Here is a 9,295-nt window from a genome sequence, read left to right as displayed (position 1 = left end):
CTAAGAGGTCGAGATCTCAGAGATGGCTGGACCGATTTTCATCAAACTAGTCGCAAATGAAAGGTCTCCCCGTCACCCAAAACGCTATTGAATGGTTTTGAGATCGGATGTTTACTTTTTGAGTTATACAAAGTTTTATGTCAAAATTTTCAGTTTTTTGACAGTATCTGTCACAATTGACCTTGAAAGCAGAATATGTTTTCAGACTTAGATTCCGCACGGTAATACCTATCCAACAAGCCATAGATTGTTAAAATCCGTCCATTTTTAACGGAGATATCGAAATTTTTCTGTAAGCGACTTTTCCCCCTATTCCAGCAGTAGGAGTTTTGAGCGCTGTATGACAAAGAAATGCTTGGGAGCAACGGAAAACACGATTTTTTAAACTGTTACATACAATTGTTTCTAAGAACCAAAAGGATTGTGTACAGCATTCTTTTTCATGACATTTAGCCTCGGACCGATTTTGGCACGGCTCGTTTTTGGCAACATAATCGTTCGAATATGACATATATAAACCAGATGATGGCAGAATTTTTTTTAATTATTTTGTTTTAAACTACTTACAGCAATAAATGCTGGAACAACATAACATCCATATACCATTCGAATCAGTTCGTCGAGATCAGCAAATGCGTGTGTGACAAATAACTTCAATTAATTTTCTCGGAAAATTTCTTTTCTACAAATTCAGATTCATACGAAAAGTCGTATGCTCCCAAACAAAGTTCCTGCATTATGTTTGGTTCCGACCTCTGGTTTCGGAACTACAGGATGATATGTGAAACGAAATCAAAATTGTGTAACTCATTTTTCTTGAAGATGGCTGAACCGATCTAAGATGCAAATGAAATCTAAGAATCATCTAAGATTCAAATGAAAAATTTGGAGATTCTATAAAACATCTTGCTTTTCAGTCAGATCCAATTTCCGGTTTCGGGGATACAGGGTGATTAGAATAAAAATGTCTATTTCACATAAATTAATCAGGTTTATCGGGTTAGCAGATTTGGATAGTCGATAAAAAAATTAACTTTTTTCAGTTTTAGTGGTATTCAGTTGTCGATCAGAAGGCACCTAAAAATTTAATTCGTGCTATGATCTCTCAAAGATGTCTTAACTGATTTTCAAATGTTTTGAAACAAATGTAAAGTGTACAGTTACTCAGGTGAATTTATCTGACTTCGGCCATACCGCTTTTAGAATTCCGGTTCCAGTATAAAATCGTTTCTCAAAGCTCAATCGTTTTCTCAAAAAAAGCCTAATCAAATTTCAGAAACAAAAATTTTAAATAAAACAAACTTATATACAAAAATTAATTATTTTATCCAATTATGACTTCCGGTTCTCGAATTACATGATGATGAATTTTTAAAATTCAAACCGATATAGAAGATGACAATCCCGAAAAGCTTCAAAGTTGAACTCAAAACTGTTGTAATTTATTCGTCATATGGCCATACGAATCGGTTTGGGTTATGCTGGTTCCTGAATACCGGCTCTGGAAGTACCTTAAATTACCGTAAACTCAAGAGTGGAACTTACATATCATGGCATGTTTAATCAATTATCACACTTCTAGATTCAAATTCGATCCGATTTGCAGTTTCGACATTACAGAGTAATGAGTGATTAAAATCTCAAAATGTCGCTTAAAACGAGGGTCATTAAAATAATGTCATGAAAACTTAAACACCGAAGAATATTCATGCAAAAAACACATGCGGATTGATAAAAATAGGTATCATCTCACTGCTAGGTGGATTAAACACGTTTTTTATATATATAAAAAGGTAAAACCTCCAGGATCTGGATCTCGCTATTATAAGTATTAAGGCTCGTATAGTGTCGTATTGATGGCGATTGTTACAGCAAACTATGAAATTATTCTGGCTGATGTTGGGACGAATGGGAGAATATCAGATGGCGACGTTATCAGAAATACTCAGTTTTACGATTTTCTCAATAAGGGGAAAATTAAACATCCCTACTTCTTCTGAACTCTCAAATAGCGATAAAACTGCTGCTTGTGTTTTTGTAGGTGACAAAGCTTTTCTACGAATGAACAATTTTATGAAACCATATTCATTACCTATTCTTAACTATAATAGAAGGAAGCCGGATAGCTGTGTCCGGCTTCCGCATTCGAAAGTGATAAGTGAACATTTTCAATTTCATGAGCATTTTTCACAAACGACGCACAGTGGTCCAGAACTGGAAAAAGACGGTCAAAAGTCTGTACTGATTTTTAAGAGCTGACGTGTCTTCGAAGAAGTTTTACAAGATTATATTACGCTTCTTTTGAAAGTGGCACCTTAATTTTTGTTAATGGGGTAGTACCAATTTCGAATAAAAATAAATTTTTTTTCACAAAAGAAACTTTTTTCTATTTTATTTTGAAGAGAAAAACATTTGAATTATTTTTGCTGAAGATATAAATAATGTAAACAAATAATGTTTTGTGATATATTCACTTTATTCTAAAAACAGTGTTTTTGGATTTATCTACAGTTTTTTCGGATAATCTCCTTCTGTTTCCTAAGTATCTTCTACAAAGTGCGCGTAAACACTCATATACAAGCAAGCTCATGTTTGCACGCGCAACTTAAGCAAATTGTTGTGATTTTTATTTTGTTTACTTTTTGACAATAAACAATGCAATTTTTTTAGGCCTTTTCAAAGTTAATTTTAAATATTTAAAATCCGAAAAATTATCAAAAGTTCAACACATATTAAAAAAATGGAAAAATGTTTTCCAAACAAAATATGAAAAAGTATTGTAAAAGCACAAACCTTTACGAAGAGATTTCATTTTTAAAAGTGTAAATAAATTGAATTATCGCGAAGCAACACGTTTTTAAGACGATATGTTGATCGTGCGCCGCTCACTTAGAGATGTGCGAAGCAGCTCCGAACCGATCAGCTCACTAAAGGGAATCGATTCAATGTATCAACTCATTTAGATTGAACTGAAGGTTTGTTTTGAGCGCCGTTTTTCTTACTCCATTTTTCTTTCATATGCATGATCGAAATCATCGAAGCACAAAGAACAATGCTATGCGAACTAACTTGTCTGCGAATTATTATTATGTTATATTTGAGAATATCTGCAAAAGTGGCATCCCTGAATGTACCTTAGCCTACTGAGTGAGAGGTAAGATTTCTTATTGACAATGGCTTATTCAATCTGTTAAAGAAGAATTGATACACAATTGGAAGAACAACAAAAGCTCATGCACGCATTTCTTCTCATTTATAACTCGCTCTTCAAGAGCCGAAGATCCGTTCAGCTCGTAGCTTGTTTCCACCTTACCAGCAGGGATGCCAGGTGGTTTTTTCAAAAATCTGTGATCAAGCCAAAAACCTGTCTGTGCAAAATCCGTGCACGTTTCCATAATAGCTGATCCGAATTATTTTGGTAAGCAAAAAAGGTCTCCATATTTCCTACCGCTCTGTAATTTTTGGTGCTTAACTGTGATCAATTTCAAAAATCTGTGATCGATTTCAGAATCTGTATAAATTTTTGACCATTTTCAGAAATCTGTGCCATTTTTTAAATCTGTAAAAAAGGTTGCAAATCTGTGAAACATAGATTAATCTGTGAACCTGGCATCCCTGCTTACCAGTGCGGTGAACTGGTGAGCTGCGGTTCTTTTAAAAAGAGCTGTGAGTCATCAGCTCACTTTAAATATTCGATTCACTGGAATAACTCATGAGCGAATTGCCCATCTCTACGCTCACTGCAAAAGTGAGTTACAGAAATAGCAGACGCGAGACGCCCTTCGTTTCTTAACCATTCATGATTTCAGCATGGCCATAGTGAAAATGAGTCACACGAATAGTACTCAGGATATTCTCATTGGAAAATAAATTGGATTAGGAATATATTTTCCTATAAGTATTGTAAAAGTTTGTTGCTGCATATTTCGCTTCGGCACAAGATTTCCTAGGTAATAAGAGGTAAAATGATGTATAACTTTTCCAGAAAAGAATAAACCTATGCATTACCTTCTACAAAATTATGGGATTTTATATCTTCTACAATTATTCCAAACAAAGTATGTATAGAAAATAACTTATAACATGTTATGATTAGAAAACTAGTTTTAAGGGGATTGTTATAATTCAATAATTAAAACTACCTTTGAAAAGGCATAAAAAAAAAGTTCCATCGAGTTCCGCTCAGATTTTTTATTATAGTATTGGGCATATCTTTTCCTATAAATTCTGTAAAAATCAGCTGCATAAAGTTGCATATTTCGCTTCGGTGTAAGGTTTTATCATAGGTAAAAAAAAGGTAAAATGTTGTATAACATTGCCAGGAAACAACAAACCTATGCACTACCTTCAACAGAAATATGGGATTTTTTATTTTCTACAATTATTCCAAACAAATCATGCGTAAAAAATAACTTGAGACAAGTTATGAATAAAAAAGTGATTTTAAGGGGGTTGCAATAAAAACGCTTTGAATATCCGAAACGGTGCGTCCTAGACTTTTGGTATATTTGACAAAGTAAATTATTTTCAATAGTCCTAAAACTTTGAAGAAGAAAAAAATTTTCTATCTCTTCAGAAAAAAAAGTTATGGTTATATTTTTTGTCAAAGTAGGCCATGAACAATTAGGGATAGAATAACATTACGCGGTATATATTTGTAAATAATTTCTTAAAAGCAACTATATGCATAAAAAGAACGGTATGACAGTTACTGTCCAGGTTTTTATTGATTCGAACCACTGTGCGACGGTCAAAATAACGAAAAAAGGAATGTCGATAAATTGAAATTTATTTGAAAAAATAAACAAACATCGGTACTTTATGCTTCGCTATGCATATGCAATTTTCACAGCCGGTAGTGCAGTAATACCGTACCGGTAGTTATGTTGAGGAGCAAGACTCTTTGCAAGCGTAAGAGAAATGTCAACAATGTGTGCGTAAAAACAAATTCCGGCGCTTCTTTTCCTGATTTTAATCAATAAATCTTCCATATGGTTGAAAAATAAACCAATCGGATCATTCTGCTTAAAATTACAATTCAAGAAAACCGAAAATCTTAGTCTAAAACTCTTCCGCTTTCCTTAAAACTGCTCGAGAAAAAATGTTTCAGTTTCAGCTTACATCCACTAACACATTTGATTAGCAACAAACACATTTCTATATGGATTTCCTCTTGCAACAATTATTGCGATATAAAGATTTACGTACCTTCTATTAGTAAACACGAAGAAAAGGAACCTTTAATTTAACACGCGAAAGGCAATGGATATGGAATGTTGTCGTAAAACTATTTATTTTTCTGGAAAACTGCTTTTGTAACAGAAAATATTTAGTTTTGTTTGAATTGTGTAGCGAAATCTAATACAAATCCATTGAAGCAGTGTTGCTAACTTTTGTCGTGAATACGACTTACTTTACTATGGGACGCCTTTTCAAAATTTACCCTCTGGGAGAGTGAGAAGTTTTTGATCGTGAATATCTCTTGTTATACTTAACGCAACAACATATTTTTTTCTCCATGCTATCAAAAATATAATCAGGAATTTGTGTTTAAATTTTTAACAGTGTAAAATAATCATAAATAACTCAAAATCTATGTTTTCTCAAACTTTTGGAAACAACGAGAAAAACTCATCCCGTTTGCTTGCCTTTTTCGCACCAGGACGACGGTTTTGAGGTAGTCAGGCACATATCAGTTCCGATGTTCTACTGGTTGAGTGTAATAGGTAAATCTTGACCGAGGATTGTTCATTTTTTCTAGTACCTTAGATGGAACTGGATGTCGTGCTGAGGTTCTTCCATCAACTTCAGTAATATTGAGGTGGTAAAAACCTCAAATGCTCAGGAGGTGCTCTTCTTTACATTCGGACGTTTTGGCTAGCAGTAAACCAGTAGTAGCAGAGAACTGAATTTTTAGTTAAATTCAAGAATCAATCTCAGAACCTAGATTCTAGTCCACCTGAATTCTGAAATTAATTTAAAGTTCCGAATTTAGTGTCATACACCTATTTCAAAATTTAGTTCCAGATTACAGGTTTAGAATTCAAAACTCTGACTCTAGAACTGAATACTATTTCTGGATTTTGAAAATGGTTTCAAATTTAGTTCCTTATTCAGGTATTCAAATCCAGAGATATGATTAAGGATTTTTCAGAATTCATGAACAAAATTCAGGATATGAATTTTAGATCTGGATTCTGAACACCGAACCTTCATTTAAAAACTGAATTCAAAACCAGAGTTTAATTTCTGAATTAAGTTTTAGAATCTAATTCATCAATTCAGTCTCAGCATTAATTTCCAGAATTCAGAACCTACATGTTGGAACTAAATTGTGAACATGATTTCTGGAACTGAATTTAGTTCCTTTATTAAGACTTGGAATTCAAGTTCAGAATTTAGTTCTTTAACGCAATTTGGGAAATTCTAAAAATAACTTCACTTCCTTACTTCTAGAAGTAAACTTATGACCTCAGTTTTTGATCTAGATTCCGAAAATTTGCAGCAGAGTGTGCCCCAGATTTATATACAAGTTCTTGAAATTACTCAAAGCGGTTTCTTAGAACCACTAAAATATTTCCAAAGGATTTTGAGAAGTTTATTTCTACTAGTATCTAAATCTACAAAACTGTATTTGTTCCGTGTTATTTAATTGTATCCGGAAGTGAGAAAGAAAAATATCAGTTTTATTCGTATTCACGTCCTCCAATTATGTCTGTGACATTACCCACCCACTTTTTTATTAGGGAATTGAAATCTACATTCATAAAATGTAAACAATTTTCCTTCAAACGTTGGTAAAAAAATTATCAAAACTGACAATTCATCCAGAAAATTCGGGCTTAACGTTCGTTTGAGAATAAATTATTGCTAAAAAAGATTGTTTGAAACTCAATCGTGCAAGCCACTTTGATAAACTGGCTGCACTGCATATATGAATACATAGATCTAAGACATACGTACCAAATAAAATGTACGTAATACACAAATTACCAACACAAGTTAACTTGGTTTACTCTTGATCCTTAATGAAAACAGTAAATGATATTAACATACACACTGTCATGAAAATTATATACAATAATTTACAATAATAGTAATCCTACTACATATGTTATGCTGCTGATTCAGGTTGTTGACGTACATGCGATAGATGCCATAGGGTTACTTTCCTCAGGTATTGCGTGACCGATTTCCACAAGCTTAGGTTCAAATTAAAGGTCTTATAGTCCCATATGAAGCTTTAGAATTGTGAAGAGTGCTGCCAAATTTTCTGCAAATAAAAAAATAAAAACAACTTCGGCTATTCCGGTCCTAGAGATCCAATTTCAGAGGTATTGGAAATAATGGTACAAAACAGAACTTTTCACTTTTCTTTAAGAAGGTCAAATCGATTTTCAAACTTCTAGATTCTAGATTCAAGGGGAAAGTCTTACAGTTTCGCGCGGAATTCTTGAATTCGTTGTGGATACTACTTCCGGTTTCGGCAATAAAGGGTTAACAGGATGTGTAGATTTTGTTAGATTAAATTAAATTAAATTAAATTAAATAGCCATAGATTATAAATGCCACTCTTGGAATTTTGAAAAATTTATAACTAAAGTACAACAAGTACATATAAATTTATATATATATATATATATATATATATATATATATATATATATATATATATATATATATATATATATATATATATATATATATATATATATATATATATATATATATATATATATATATATATATATATATATATATATATATATATACATATATACATACATATATATATATATATATATATATATATATATATATATATATATATATATATATATATATATATATATATATATATATATATATATATATATATATATATATATATATATATATATATATATATATATATATATATATATATATATATATATATATATATATATATATATATATATATATATATATATGTACTGTCCGCCCGTTTAAATTATACTTAAAATTTTGGTTACCAAGGAACTGTCAAGTTGAACCCCGATTTGTGGATCAATCTTCTAAATGAAATAAACTAAATTCATTAAGCGATAGTAATTATTGCGAGGAAAAATTCACTTACTTTTTCACTAAAAAAATCCGTCGACCGTGACAGGACTCGAACCTGCAATCTTCGGATCCGAAGTCCGACGCCTTCTCCATTAGGCCACACGGCCACCACATCATCTACCCTGATAATTACCAACCCTGTGATGCTGGGGCAATGAAAACCTATTTAGTTTATCATTTGTCAGAGCGAACAAAAAAAAAACAACGAAGCTAAATCATAAAGCAACAAACAATTAGTCAAGATAAGCTTCACCGATTCCAGCAGTGCCGCTCACTATCCGTAGTGACAGGGCGCGCGCGTTCCTTGAAGTGTGAGAACATGCTATAAATCTAGCCTCAGTTGGGCACTGGTACAGGCGCAAGGCAAAAGGATTGCCCGACAAGAGCTTCCGACTAGCAGCCGACGGAAGAATGGGAAACTACAATTTGATTTGTGAATGCGTAACTGCGAAAATGTACAGCTTCCGGTTCGGCCCGTGCGATTGTGTATCTGCTCTGTAGATACTGGCCAGGGAATCCTCTTCGAGAAGCAAACTATAAAGTAGAACAACGACTCAGAATTGCGTTAGTCGGAGGAACCCACAGTCCACAAAATCGGCACGAGGCCGTTCACACTTCCTTCTTGCAGCAGTTGCTCGCAGTCAGTAATCTGGAACACACAGGAGTCTCATTTTTACGCAGTTGGCTCGAATCCATAACTGCACACACTCGGAGGGAAGAATTCATTCTTCTTTTCAGGTTTTGTGGGTTGGTTCCGTGCGATGAAAGGATTGCCATGGGAAAGGAAACCTACGTATGAGCGGCTTCGAGAAGCCAAAACATTGTTCAATCGCCGTACGTCCATTGCGTGTACCGATTGCTTCTGTTGGTAAGTAAATGGCAGAGTACGGCAGGGCAGGGACAGCAAATTGAAATTGAGCACATTCTTGGCGAAGAATGTATTCCCCGGAGGTCTCCAGCCGAGTCTCTGCATTTCCATACTGTCTCCATTTGAATAACATTTCACTTCGAATGCGAATTCTTTTTCACTAGAAAAGAACGGGTCGTTTTATGGGCGGAAGAGTGTTGCAAGGAAACTTTAATTTAGAAATGTTGTTGAACAATTTTTTTTTAAATTGAACATTAGAAGTATACGATTTATTTCGATTGGAAAATTATATTTTTCTACCGATACTTGGCTCAGTCAGAT

General features: G+C 33.4%; 1 non-coding gene across 1 annotated transcript; it reads right to left on the bottom strand.

Annotated features, from left to right (window-relative positions):
- Positions 1–8,140: 8,140 nt before the first annotated feature.
- Positions 8,141–8,213, bottom strand: Trnar-ucg (transfer RNA arginine (anticodon UCG)). Its single transcript has one exon. It is a non-coding gene; the product is annotated as a tRNA-Arg (tRNA).
- Positions 8,214–9,295: the final 1,082 nt, after the last annotated feature.

This window comes from Malaya genurostris, chromosome 3 (assembly GCF_030247185.1).
Source record: "Malaya genurostris strain Urasoe2022 chromosome 3, Malgen_1.1, whole genome shotgun sequence".
NCBI classification, from domain to species: domain Eukaryota; kingdom Metazoa; phylum Arthropoda; class Insecta; order Diptera; family Culicidae; genus Malaya; species Malaya genurostris.
This window is presented reverse-complemented; position numbering and strand designations above follow the sequence as displayed.